Source organism: Dendropsophus ebraccatus, chromosome 4, assembly GCF_027789765.1.
Source record: "Dendropsophus ebraccatus isolate aDenEbr1 chromosome 4, aDenEbr1.pat, whole genome shotgun sequence".
NCBI classification, from domain to species: domain Eukaryota; kingdom Metazoa; phylum Chordata; class Amphibia; order Anura; family Hylidae; genus Dendropsophus; species Dendropsophus ebraccatus.
This window is the reverse complement of record NC_091457.1, coordinates 166335952-166350847: the sequence shown is the minus strand read 5'-3', so window position 1 is coordinate 166350847 and position 14896 is coordinate 166335952. Positions and strand designations below refer to the sequence as shown.

At 49.3% G+C, this 14896-nt stretch overlaps 1 protein-coding gene across 1 annotated transcript in view; it reads left to right on the top strand.

Annotated features, from left to right (window-relative positions):
- The first annotated feature begins 738 nt into the window (after positions 1-738).
- DIPK1A (divergent protein kinase domain 1A) overlaps positions 739-14896 on the top strand; it is a 102416-nt gene continuing 88258 nt past the window's right edge. Inside the window, exon 1 of the mRNA XM_069967686.1 lies at positions 739-823. The gene's annotated coding sequence lies outside the window, so the exon portion shown is untranslated. The remainder of the gene's footprint in view (positions 824-14896) is intronic.

Below are 14896 nucleotides of genomic sequence, written 5' to 3'. Positions count from 1 at the left end.
GGGGGTCGGTACAGCCCTGGTCGCTGTATAGAGGTCAGTACAGCCCGGGTATATTGCCATCAGGGCTCGGTCCAGCCCCGATATATTGCCGTCACTGTATAAAGGGGTCCGTACAGCTCAGTCACTGTATAGGGATCAGTATAGCTGTATAGAGGGGTCGGTACAGCCCCGGTATATTGCCGTCATTGTATGGGGTTGGTACAGCCCCGGTATATTGCCGTCATTGTATGGGGTTGGTACAGCCCCCGTATATTGCCGTCAGGGGTCGGTACAGCCCCGGTATATTGCCGTCATTGTATGGGGTCGGTACAGCCCCGGTATATTGCCGTCAGGGGTCGGTACAGCCCCGGTATATTGCCGTCAGGGGTCGGTACAGCCCCGGTATATTGCCGTCAGGGGTCGGTACAGCCCCCGTATATTGCCGTCAGGGGGTCGGTACAGCCCCGGTATATTGCCGTCAGGGGTCGGTACAGCCCCGGTATATTGCCGTCAGGGGGGTCGGTACAGCCCCGGTATATTGCCGTCAGGGGTCGGTACAGCCCCGGTATATTGCCGTCAGGGGTCGGTACAGCCCGGGTATATTGCCGTCAGGGGGGTCGGTACAGCCCCGGTACACCGCCGTCTGGGGTCGGTACAGCCCCGGTATATTGCCGTCACGCCGGAGCTATGCTGGGAATGTGGCAGTAACCCTGCGAGAAGCCGCCGCTCGGCTCCTCCACATCTCGCGAGACTTGGCGGCGCCTCCTGCGATGCTTCCCCGGCTGCTGGAGATAACGTGCGGGCAGACAGCGGCGGAGCCCCGACCATGCCAGCCCCTGCCAAGGTAACCGGGGACCCCGTGCTCTCAGGGATGAGTGTGCACAACCAGGGGCAGCCGGGGCTGTCAGCAGCCTGCCGGGCAGCCATGGCATCATCCTGGGCAGCGCACTACTGACAGGCTGCCGGTGCCCCCGGTTTTGCAGGCATGCTGTTCTGGGGGGCTGTTACCGGATGCATATGGGGGGCAGCAGTGTGCATGCAGGCGGCCATAGCAGAGAGCTACAAATCCCGGTGCTGTGGGGGCACTGGTACCAATGGGCAGCCCCTGCTGTCACCCTCCATGTCCTGACAGCTCCTGGGCAGAAATCGCTGCGGTACCGCACTGGGGGTGGAGACATTTGTAAGATTTGTAACTTTATTATTTCTGTTCAGTTTGATAATATTTACTGACGTGTAATAATACTTACTGACGTGTAATAATACTTACTGGTGTGTCATAATATTTAGTCTTCTGTGACGTCATTGCTTCCTGTGTGCAGGCAGATGTGTAATCACTCTCATCCTCCAGCTGCCACCTGGGAGGAGGGTTAACCCTTTCTGTGCTGTGGCTCTCACCTGTTAGGAGGGTTAACCCTTTCTGTGCTGTGGCTCTCACCTGGGAGGAGGGTTAACCCTTTCTGTGCTGTGGCTCTCACCTGTTAGGAGGGTTAACCCTTTCTGTGCTGCAGCTGCCACCTGGGAGGAGGGTTAACCCTTTCTGTGCTGCAGCTGTCACCCAGGGATCTCCTCCTGTATGGAGCTCTGTCCTCTGACGCCCTCCAGGTTACAGGCTGGTGACTATTAATATAACTGTAACAGGATAAACTTTCCCTTGAAGTTGGGCTTCACTGCAGGATGTTCACAGGATTTACATGAAGCGTTTCTGTGGTGTTCCCGCTTCCTGGCCTCATGTCTGAGGGAACATACAGCACAGCAGCGTTTCTTATCCTGTTACTATCCAGCCAGTGCAAGACTACAACTCCCAGCATGCCCTGACAGCTTTTAATGCACTTATTCAGTGTGGTCTCCACCTGCTGCAAGACTACAACTCCCAGCATGCCCAGACACCCTTCACTGCATCCTATTTCCCAGCTTACTGTTTCACTGCTGACCAGGGAACATTTCATTAGATCATGCTGTTGGCTGTCATGTCATGCTGGAAGTTGTAGTGCTGCAATACTTTGGTGAACACTTTTATCAGACCATGGCAGTGGCTGTGGGGGCATGCTGGGAGTTGTAGTTCTGCAACACTTTGGTGAACACTACTTCAGACCATGGCAGTGGCTGTGGGGGCATGCTGGGAGTTGTAGTGCTGCAGGAGCTGGAGAGATGCAGGCTGTGCGTAGAGCAGGGGTGCGGAGGGGACGTTCTTTTACCCACTGGAAGAATGTGAAAGAACGTGAAGATTTCCTGTAGATGATTGACAAGGATGCAGCGTTCCTTCCTTTAGGCTACGTATATAGGCTGGTATATAGTCTAGTAGTCGCCATATACCGGGGGGGGATGTATATGTTGCAGTTATTTCTGTAGGGACGGTCTGACCTCTAAGGATGCACAAAGCTCACATGTACAGTATATATATATATATATATATATATATATATATATATATATTGCATCACATTAATTGGCTCACAGGATTATGTAACGTCCGAATATGATGAGGAGGATACAACGTCTCGGATGTCCCTGGCGTCTTCCTCTATCTTCTGCAGCTTATACTTTGTCGTGCTGCCACTCAGGGGGTGACTTACTTTTATTAGTTTTTTTGTATATTTTTTGTACGTCCATCACCCTTTTTATTTATCACTTGTATATATTGTAATAGTCACTATAGGGGGACAGTAGCGGCAGCTGCCCCCCCCCCCCCCGATCCGGGAGCCTGGGGGGTCCTTTATAGGGCAGTGCTTCTCACACTGTGCGGCGCCCCCTAGTTGTTGGGGAGGCATGCTTTACAGACGTTACTATGAGCTGCTCAGTCCTTTCCCAGGATGCAGCAGTCTCTGGTTAGGAACTTTATTGACCCATTCTGCACTTATATTATTGTTATACAGAGATTAGGAGGTAAATGAAGGGAAAATGAGTGATAGTTTTTATATTTCCATGGACTTCCTCCTGGTCAGTCTGGTGAACCCCCGGCCTCCTCTTGGTTTTCCATCACTCTGGGGTTAGGGTCCTTCCATCACTCTGGGGTTAGGGTCCTTCCATCACTCTGGGGTTAGGGTCCTTCCCTCACTCTGGGGTTAGGGTCCTTCCCTCACTCTGGGGTTAGGGTCCATCCATCACTCTGGGGTTAGGGTCCTTCCATCACTCTGGGGTTAGGGTCCATCCATCACTCTGGGGTTAGGGTCCTTCCATCACTCTGGGGTTAGGGTCCTTCCATCACTCTGGGGTTAGGGTCCTTCCATCACTCTGGGGTTAGGGTCCTTCCATCACTCTGGGGTTAGGGTCCTTCCCTCACTCTGGGGTTAGGGTCCTTCCCTCACTCTGGGGTTAGGGTCCTTCCCTCACTCTGGGGTTAGGGTCCTTCCCTCACTCTGGGGTTAGGGTCCTTCCCTTACTCTGGGATTAGGGTCCTTCCCTCACTCTGGGATTAGGGTCCTTCCTTCACTCCGGGGTTAGGGTCCTTCCATCACTCTGGGGTTAGGGTCCTTCCCTCACTCTGGGGTTAGGGTCCTTCCCTCACTCTGGGGTTAGGGTCCTTCCATCACTCTGGGGTTAGGGTCCTTCCCTCACTCTGGGGTTAGGGTCCATCCAACACTCTGGGGTTAGGGTCCTTCCATCACTCTGGGGTTAGGGTCCTTCCATCACTCTGGGGTTAGGGTCCTTCCATCACTCTGGGGTTAGGGTCCTTCCCTCACTCTGGGGTTAGGGTCCTTCCCTCACTCTGGGGTTAGGGTCCTTCCCTCACTCTGGGGTTAGGGTCCTTCCCTCACTCTGGGGTTAGGGTCCTTCCCTCACTCTGGGGTTAGGGTCCTTCCATCACTCTGGGGTTAGGGTCCTTCCCTCACTCTGGGGTTAGGGTCCTTCCCTCACTCTGGGGTTAGGGTCCTTCCCTCACTCTGGGGTTAGGGTCCTTCCCTCACTCTGGGGTTAGGGTCCTTCCATCACTCTGGGGTTAGGGTCCTTCCCTCACTCTGGGGTTAGGGTCCTTCCCTCACTCTGGGGTTAGGGTCCTTCCCTCACTCTGGGGTTAGGGTCCTTCCCTCACTCTGGGGTTAGGGTCCTTCCCTCACTCTGGGGTTAGGGTCCTTCCCTCACTCTGGGGTTAGGGTCCTTCCCTCACTCTGGGGTTAGGGTCCTTCCCTCACTCCGGGGTTAGGGTCCTTCCATTATTCAGGGGCCGCTATAGAGGAGCACTGTGTAGCATCATTTGCAGCTGTTTCTATTTTTCTTTTGTTTATTTCATCAGGATAGATAAGTCTGTGATCTGCGTGATACAATCTGTATACTGTAAAGAGACAAAAAGATGAGATAAAAGTTATAAAAGCTCTCGACTAAAAATTACCAACAAAGTGCTCTTAGGCGCAGGTTACAGCTCTTTATGTGTCTTTTTGGCTCTCTTGTCTCTGGCATTCCTGCTATACTGTGCCTGCACTCACACTCAGCTATACACACTGCTACTATACTGTGCCTGCACTTACACTCCGCTATACACACTGCTGCAATAATGTCCCTGCACTCACACTCAGCTGTTCACACTGCTGTATAGAGCAGTTTCTGTCACTGTCCTCCTGCACAGCTCTGTGATTCTCACTTCCTGATTGGTCCAGGCTGAACGAACCCCCTTCCCCACTGCTGTCATGTGACCACACAGACCTCTGACAGCAGCCCTGCTTCTCTATTCTAGCCTGTTGTACTATGCTACTGCATTATGGGGATCTGCAGCTCCATCCTGTATATGCAAGCTGCTGCTGTGTTATCAGGGTTATACAGTTACTGTACATTATATACCACATGCTGATTGCTATACTGTACAGTAACTTATATATCACATATCCAGCTGCTGTGTTATCAGGGTTATACAGTTACTATACATAATATACAACATGCTGCTATGCTGTACAGTAACTTGTATATCACATATCCAGCTGGTGTGTTATCAGGGTTATACAGTTACTATACATAATATACAACATGCTGCTATACTGTACAGTAACTTATATATCACATATCCAGCTGCTGTGTTATCAGGGTTATACAGTTACTATATATTATATACCACATGCTGATTGCTATACTGTACAGTAACTTATATATCACATATCCAGCTGCTGCTGTTATCAGGTTGTGCAGTTACTATACATTATATACCACATGCTGCTATACTGTACAGTAACTTATATATCACATATCCAGCTGCTGTGTTATCAGGGTTATACAGTTACTATACATTATACACCACATGCTGCTATACTGTACAGTAACTTATATATCACATATCCAGCTGCTGTGTTATCAGGGTTATACAGTTACTATACATTATACACCACATGCTGCTATACTGTACAGTAACTTATATATCACATATCCAGCTGCTGTGTTATCAGGGTTATACAGTTACTATACATTATATACCACATGCTGATTACTATACTGTACAGTAACTTATATATCACATATCCAGCTGCTGTGTTATCAGGGTTATACAGTTACTATACATTATATACCACATGCTGCTATACTGTACAGTAACTTATATATCACAAATCCAGCTGCTGCTGTGTTATCAGGGTTATACAGTTACTATACATTATACACCACATGCTGCTATACTGTACAGTAACTTATATATCACATATCCAGCTGCAGTGTTATCAGGGTTATACAGTTACTATACATTATATACCACATGCTGCTATACTGTACAGTAACTTATAATATCACAGATTCAGCTGCTTTTCATTGTTTCATCTCTTCTAAATGTTATTCAGAATAATAATCATTATATTTGGGGGTGGAACCAATTGTCTGCAGATCAGTGATTTCTTATGGGAAAATTTGCTTTGGTGTAAGAGTGGATTTGGATTACAAGCGCCGTCCCGGAACGGATTATTCTCCTAATCCAAGGCACCACTGTATCTCCTTTGTAGTATATACGTATTAGCCCGTAGCACTTTATATTTATATTCCGTGGACGTTGAAGGCCGTGTATTTCTTGTGATTTTATTACCTTGTTGATCGTTTTGTACAGTTTATACAGATTACACAGTTACTTTTCCTGAGCTATTTCTTTGGTTAAATATTAAAGGACACTGAGGTCTGGGCTCTGGGTATAAGGATGTCAGTGTGACAGGTCTGTGTATGTGCAGCGTCCAGCACAAGTTGCCAAATAGTGAGGCCGGCTATGACCTCCTGCCCTCTGACCTCTACTCCTGACAGATGCCGCAGGTCCGTTCTTCTGGTTTCTGGGAGAGCGGGGACGGTCGGTTTCACGGCTTGGAGATCTTCCAGCATCTTGTTTAGTAAATCCTCAAGTGTGACAGTAAGTGTCTGTGACCTCCTGGAGCTCCTGTTATTCCCTGTATACAGCTGGATAATGATAATGTGCGGCCCGAGGCGACGTCCTCACCCGTTCTTCTGTAACTAAACATTGTGACTTGGCCGTCTATGGAGAACGTCTACATCCGTGTGTTCACATGATAGCGGCGGCGTCTGTGATCAGGAGTCTGTGACTTCTTCCTGCAGGGGTAGGGAGCGGATCCAATGCACATTCTCCATTCATCAGATCCGAGTAATTTCACTTGTCCGTTGTACAATGTAGTCACCAGACGTCCTCAGCGCCGGCCAAGGAACTATACCAATGTCATTCAAGGCCCCAGAAACTCAGCAATACAAATCCTGGCAGAAGACGCTGCACTTAGAGGACATGGGCGGATTTATTGCTTCATAGCAAATCCCAGACAACAATTCTGCTAACCATCCGCAGGAAGGAAGGTGTCACTGGTGGGGGTCCCTCAAATTCAAAATTCTGACTTTTTTTTTTCTTTCAAATCAACTGGTGAAAGTTATACAGATCTGTATTTTACTTGTAGTTTTAAAAATCTCCAGTTTTCTAGTACTTATCAGCTGCTGTATGTCCTGCAGGAAGTGGTGTATTCTCCCCAGTCTGACACATTGCTCTCTGCTGCCACCTCTGTCCATGTCAGGAACTGTCCAGAGCGGCAGCAAATCCCCATAGAAAACCTCTGCTGCTCTGGACAGTTCCTGACATGGACAGAGGTGGCAGCAGAGAGCATTCACAACAGAGCAAGTTTGTCAGCTCGCCCCCCCATAATGCTGGTCTCTCTTGCACCATCAGCGTCCCAGGAAGGAGCACGTGGAGAATACTCGGGCTGTATCCCGGCAAAGTAATATAGAAAAAATAGAAATGGATCCCACAGCTCCGATAAAATGTAGAAAATTTAATGAAACATAAATAAAAAATAAAGTGATATAAATCGCTCCGACGCGTTTCGGGTATAACCCTTAATCATGGCAAGTTACAAATGATAAAATCAACATTTATTTATGGTAAATGGTAATTGGCACAGAAGAAAGAACGTCCCACACAGTGGGAGGAGAGAAGCAATGTCAGGTGTGTTCACTTCATCATTAAACAAAGAGACCCTGGGCTGAATTCACACACACTGGGGGATGAGAAACAGTAACAGGTGTAATCACTACATCATTGGACAGAGAAACCCGGGGCTGATTTCACACACACTGAGCAGAGCAGAGAGCACTGTGTCAGACTGGAGAGAATACACCCCTTCCTGCAGGACATACAGCAGCTGATAAGTACTGGAAGACTGGAGATTTTTAAATAGAAGGAAATTACAAATCTGTATAACTTTCTGACATCAATTGATTTGAAATAAAAAAAAAAATCACCAGAGTTCCCCTTTGTGTTTCTAGAACAGATCCTGGAACCCACCTTATAATGCCATTTATTCTGGGGATAGTAAGGAAAGTGCTGAGAGATATTATGGATGCTGTAGACTTAGCTTATTGATAGGAAACATGGCCCCAACAATGGGAAGTATGAGAATCCAGCCTGGAGTGCGGCACAAGATGTTGGTTGTTCCCAGTGAGATAGGGCCCTATTCCACCGGACGATTATCGTTAGCATAACTGTTAACGATTAACGATCTCAAACGACCGCTATTGCGAAAGACCTGAAAACGTTCACTCATTTCCATGGAACGATAATCGTTACTTATGATCGTAATTGCGATCGTTTCTTCTTCCGTATTTATTCGCTATTGCGTTCGTATCTATTGCGAACGACCGAACGATGTCTTATTCAATGCGAACGATTTGCGAACGAGCAACGATAAAAATAGGTCCAGGTCTTATAAAGCGATCAACGATTTCTCGTTCGGTCGTTAATCGTTAACTGCATTTCAACCGAACGATTATCGTTTAGATTCGAACGATTTAACGATAATCTGAACGATAATCGTCCGGTGGAATAGGGCCCATATACTGTATGTGTAAACTCCAGAGGTCGTATAAATAGAAGATATGTGGAGAGCGAGGAAGACGTCAGTGACAGGATAGAAGATTCCAGCAATATCCCTGGGAAATAGACAATGTCCAACACAGCAAATGGGGGAAACAGGAGACGGGACAAAGGGGATTGCCATAGAGCTAAACTAAGGAGAAGATATAGGGGCCAAAGAGAAGGATTCTGGGGGGTGGGAGGGCAGTGATGTCACTGATCAGTCACTGATCTGCATTGGATCCTCTCTGGGATCGTTCAGATGAGACATATAAAGATGGCGCCAGAAGAGACAGTCACATTCCCCATCATATACCATGTCATGTAAAGGCCCGGTAAGATGGCGGCCGTCACCCTTAGCGCAGGACGCAGCCTCAGTGCTGGCTTCTCTCCTTCCATCTATAGACGGTCAGTGATGACATCATTATTCAAGATGATGATGTGACAGGAGCGCAGTCCAGATCTTAAACCTTGGGCCATGTACAGACTCCATCCTGCCCGCTGTCTCCGCTCTACCAGAAAGTCTCAGGCCGCTGCACATGGAAGATTGTTTGGTGTCATCTCTGGGATTTGTGGATTTGCTATGAAGTAATAAAGCAGATTTTGCACAGGGGTTTTATGTCCTTTGCGCATCTTTTATTGCCTTTATGTTTTCTGTGACCAATGGAGAAATGTCAGAGCCTGTGTATTTATATGAAGCCTCTGTAGTCACATATACATATAACATGAGGACCTGTGACATCATCATCATCAGTAGTGGCAGATACATATAACATGAGGACCTGTGACATCATCATCATCATCATCAGTAGTGGCAGATACATATAACATGAGGACCTTTGACATCATCAGTAGTGGCAGATACATATAACACGAGGACCTGTGACATCATCATCATCAGTAGTGGCAGATACATATAACATGAGGACCTGTGACATCATCAGTAGTGGCAGATACATATAACACGAGGACCTGTGACATCATCATCATCAGTAGTGGCAGATACATATAACATGAGGACCTGTGACATCATCAGTAGTGGCAGATACATATAACACGAGGACCTGTGACATCATCATCATCAGTAGTGGCAGATACATATAACACGAGGACCTGTGACATCATCAGTAGTGGCAGATACATATAACACGAGGACCTGTGACATCATCATCATCAGTAGTGGCAGATACATATAACACGAGGACCTGTGACATCATCAGTAGTGGCAGATACATATAACACGAGGACCTGTGACATCATCAGTAGTGGCAGATACATATAACATGAGGACCTGTGACATCATCATTAGTGGCAGATACATATAACATGAGGACCTGTGACATCATCATCATCAGTAGTGACAGATACATATAACACGAGGACCTGTGACATCATCATCATCAGTAGTGGCAGATACATATAACACGAGGACCTGTGACATCATCAGTAGTGGCAGATAGATACATATACCTTGAGAACCTGTGACATCATCAGTAGTGGCAGTTACATATAAGATGGAGTGTTGCGGCAGGACCCAGCGCTGCTCGGAGGACCCCCTTAGGGACGTCCTTTGGCGATGCAGCGCTTCTTGCAGGACTCTAATAGATTTCTTCCTCTTGTTCTTGCGTTTTGGCCTTGTTCAAACCTCTGTAATCATGGCAGCTTGAAGAATACGATAGAACTCTGCTCTGCGCTCTGGAATCGCTCTCTAGGTTTCTCTTTAGTCCGGTCTGTAATAGAGAAGAAACACCTGAGCTGCCGGTGTGAGGGAATCGCCTTCTCTTCCCTGAATAAGCGTGTGGAGCAGTTAAGGAGTAAATTATTCTTAGCAAGGTTTCTGTTGGGTCGGAGTCTTCTGGCGGCAGAGGTCATGGCAGCGGGAGCCCTCTGCTAACTTATAGATGGACTTGGATTTCATTATCTTTTTTTATACTTGTACTTGTGGTCTTTCTTATTGCAGGTTACATATAAGAGAAACAGATTTCTGATCTCAGGGAGACCAGCCAAACGACAACACTGCCGGCTGCTAGTGAAAGCGCTCAATGCAGTGAAGTCCTAGGTGCATTGCCCCCTAGGAAACATGAATATGCAAAAGAGGAGTCCGTGGAGCCTCATTGAAGAGTCTCAAAACACAGGACTAGCCAGATATCCCTCCGGGAAGAACCCACCCAAGGGGCAGCTCCTGTTAGGAAACCACCAAAACCACCATATTAAGTGGCCCTATAAGTCAATGTAATGACCAGGGATAAACCAAGGCCGGGTAACCATCCACAGACAGCTGTTTCGGGGTGTTGCCCCTCATCAGTGTGGAGCAGGATTCTGGCTAGCCCTCTTTTGCATATTCAGGTTACATATAAGACAGAGGATTATGCTATAAAATAAGACCTCAGTAATTTTATGGACCAGAAGACTCGGTTATAGTATATCCACTGCTGCCGCCGCCTCGCGTGGCCTACAGGTGATTTCATTAGTATACAATCACCTGCAAAAAAGAGAGTCCCTGGAGCCTCATTTAAGAGTCTCAAAACAAGAGACTAGCCAAGTATTCCTCCGGGTATGGCCCGGCTGAGGTAACCCCCCCGGGTATGGCCCGGCTGAGGTAACCCCCCCGGGAAGGGCCCGGCAGAGGTAACACCCCCCCCCCCCCCACCCCCCGGGAAGGGCCCGGCTGAGGTAACCCCCCCGGGAAGGGCCCGGCCGAGGTAATCCCCCCGGGAAGGGCCCGGCCGGGGTAACACCCCCCCGGGAAGGGCCCGGCCGAGGTAGATCCCCCCCCCCCCCCCCCCGGGAAGGGCCCGGCCGATGTAACCAGCAGCCGACAGTGTTATCTTTGGCTGCTCTCCCTGAGATCAGTGATCTGTTTCCCGTATACAATGACTGATACTAGATGCCGGGTGATGGGCGATACTAGATACCGAGTGATGAGCGATACTATGATGCCGGGGGATGAGCGATACTACATGGCGGGGAATGAGCGATACTAGATGCCGGGTGATAGGCGATACTAGATACCGAGTGATGGGCGATACAATGATGCCGGGCGATGGGCGATACTAGAAACCGAGTGATGTGCGATGCTATGATGCCGAGTGATGAGCGATACTAGATGCCGGGTGATGGGCGATACTAGATGCCGAGTGATGGGCGATACTATGATGCCGAGTGATGGGCGATACTAGATGCCGGGTGATGGGCGATACTAGATGCCGGGTGACGGGCGATACTAGATGCCGGGTGACGGGCGATACTAGATGCCGGGTGACGGGCGATACTAGATGCCTGGCGACGGGCGATACTAGATGCCTGGCGACGGGCGATACTAGATGCCGGGTGACGGGCGATACTAGATGCCGGGGGATGAGCGCTACCAGATGCCGGGGGATGAGCGCTACCAGATGCCGGGTGGTACTAGTTACTGTTATGGTGCACATTGGAGTTGTCACTCCACATCCCCCTCCAGGAGCTTTTGGGACATCGCATATGTCATTCGTCTGATCCAGATTCCCCTCCTGTCAGTACAGACCTCGCTGCCGGCGCTGGGACACAGTCTGGGGAAACAGAAAAGATTTAAACCCAAACTGTTCCCGCGAAGCTTGAGGCAAAAATTGTGCACAATGTTTTGTTGCTAAAGCCTCGGCGACCCCTGAGGACCCCCATAGTGTTATCCCTCGCCACTAAGCTGGCAAAATGCCGGCTGGTAACACTCAGACTTGTCCATCACATGGCAGATATAGAGGTGTAATCCATCACTCCGCAAAACATGTTACCTCTGCTCCCGAGTTCAGTCATGGCGACTCTACACACTTACTCTAACACCTGGTCAGATGCTTGACATTGTGCCGGTGGTGTAAGGCCCATGTGCAGCCACTCAGTGTACGGCTCCCGGCAGCCATTGTCTTTGTGCTGATATTAATGCCGGATGAGGTCTGGACTCTTTGCAGCCAGCTGAGTGTTGGCGACTTTTAGATTTTTGGCCAATCCAGGTGAAAATATTGATAAATTCTGCACACATCTCCCCACGCACAATGCCGTGCCCCCTCCGCCTATAAGGTGCATGGGGTGCAGACAGGCAAAAAGTCACACAATTTTTGTACAAGAGGCGTCTGTGCGTAAACATTTGCACAATTTTCCCAGTTTGCCCCAGGGTAGGGCTGGATAAATGTGCCCTTAGGTCTGTGCCAAAACGCCACCTTTGGAGAATGGTATATATGGTATATACAAGGGGTATTTTCAAGGGTTTTTCCCTGGATGTAAACGTATCATATATTCACCGGTGAGGCAATACCTGTCTGATGGGTTGGGATCACCCGCTGGAGCCCCGCCAGTCATGAGAGGAGATGTGTGTCTGATGGGTGGGGATCACCCGCCGGAGCCCCTACCAGTCATGAGAGGAGATGTGTGTCTGATGGGTGGGGATCACCCGCCGAAGCCCCTACCAGTCATGAGAGGAGATGTGTGTCTGATGGGTGGGGATCACCCGCCGGAGCCCCTACCAGTCATGAGGGGAGATGTGTGTCTGATGGGTAAGGATCACCCGCTGGAGCCCCCACCAGTCATGAGTGGAGATGTGTGTCTGATGGGTAAGGATCACCCGCTGGAGCCCCCACCAGTCATGAGAGGAGATCTGTGTCTGATGGGTTGGGATGACCCGCTGGAGCCCCCGCCAGTCATGAGAGAAGATGTGTGTCTGATGGGTTGGGATGACCCGCTGGAGCCCCGCCAGTCATGAGAGGAGATCTGTGTCTGAGGGGTTGGGATCACCCGCTGGAGCCCCCGCCAGTCATGAGAGGAGATCTGTGTCTGATGGGTTAGGATCACCCGCTGGAGCCCCCACCAGTCATGAGAGGAGATCTGTGTCTGATGGGTAAGGATCACCCGCTGGAGCCCCCACCAGTCATGAGAGGAGATGTGTGTCTGATGGGTTGGGATCACCCGCTGGAGCCCCCGCCAGTCATGAGGGGAGATGTGTGTCTGATGGGTTGGGATCACCCGCTGGAGCCCCCGCCAGTCATGAGGGGAGATGTGTGTCTGATGGGTTGGGATCACCCGCTGGAGCCCCCGCCAGTCATGAGAGGAGATGTGTGTCTGATGGGTTGGGATCACCCGCTGGAGCCCCCGCCAGTCATGAGAGGAGATCTGTGTCTGATGGGTTGGGATCACCCGCTGGAGCCCCCACCAGTCATGAGAGGGTGGTCCCGAGCCCCCGATATGTTGAGTATGTGGAGTACGGCTCCATTCATAGTCTGTGGGGCTGTAGATGAAAGCCGAGCGCCATTGAAGATGTCCCCAGTCTGAGGCATCTGACAATCCATGGAGGTAAACACGATTATACAGACGAGTGCGACCATCCGCGTCCGTGACCTCCTGAAATCCCTTCTTATTTTCCCGGTATGCAGCGTGATAATTGTGCCGTCCGTTAGCAGCCAGACCTGAGGCGATCTCCTCCCAACCATCCATTCATCTGTAATTACGTGAGATCCCTCGCTCTCCGGCTCCACTCACACATGCCGAGTGACGACAACTAATGGCGGTAATTATAGCGCCAGGAAGGAGCGTCATCCCGCTTCACGGAGACTCTAAACACCACATCAGTCTGTATTGTTATATAGCGCGTTCCTGCGAAACAATGGCCCCTTATACGTACGTCCTGCTGTGCGCAGCGCCGACTGAGAACCCATGTGACACGGAAGCCATTAGAGCGGCCGCCCAGAACATGGATGGGGCATAATAGGAGGTTTGTCGCCTCATACACAACGGCAGCAACTCTTTATGGTTCATACGTTTTTAGTCTTTATTAACATGTTTTCTTGTAAAATTTATGGGGCACATTTATCCATGGACCCCTCCCCCCCTCTGGGAAGAGTTTTGCCTTCTACATTGTGTATGCCAGGTGCAAGCCCCACTCATCCGAAGGGCAGGCAGGGGGGCACAGCAAGGCATCACTTAAAGGGGAACTCTGGTGAAATAAACATATTTTTACATCAGCTGGTGTCAGAAAGTTATATAGACTTGTAATGTACTTCTACTTAAAAATCTTCAGTCTTCCAGTACTTATCAGCTGCTGTATGTCCTGCAGGAAGTGGTGTATTCTTTCACCATAGAAAACCTCTGTTGCTCTGGACAGTTCCTGACATGGACAGAGGAGGCAGCAGAGAGCACCGTGTCAGACTGGAGAGAATACACCACTTCCTGCAGGACATACAGCAGCTGATAAGTACTGGAAGACTGAAGATTTTTAAGTAGAAGTACATTACAAGTCTATATAACTTTCTGACACCAGTTAAGATGATAAAAATCATCTCTGGAGTACCTCTTTATTATATGAAAATAAAAAATATGAAACAGGGACTGTGCTGTGATTGGTTGCTATGGGCAACAAGGGCAGTTTCGCTTTCAGTTCTCAGTCATTGCCCAGTGTGACCGTGGGGCAGCGGCGTTCCTCCAGAGGACGGGGTCACAGGGACATTTCCTGCTCTCGGAGTCCATTGTGCTCCTCTAATCTTCTCTCTATGGCGGCATTGTTCCTGGTGTGTATTATCGGAGATCTGGCCTCAGTATTTACATCACCCACAGAGATGATAACATCTGCCGGCGGCCGCTCACCACACGGCCGCA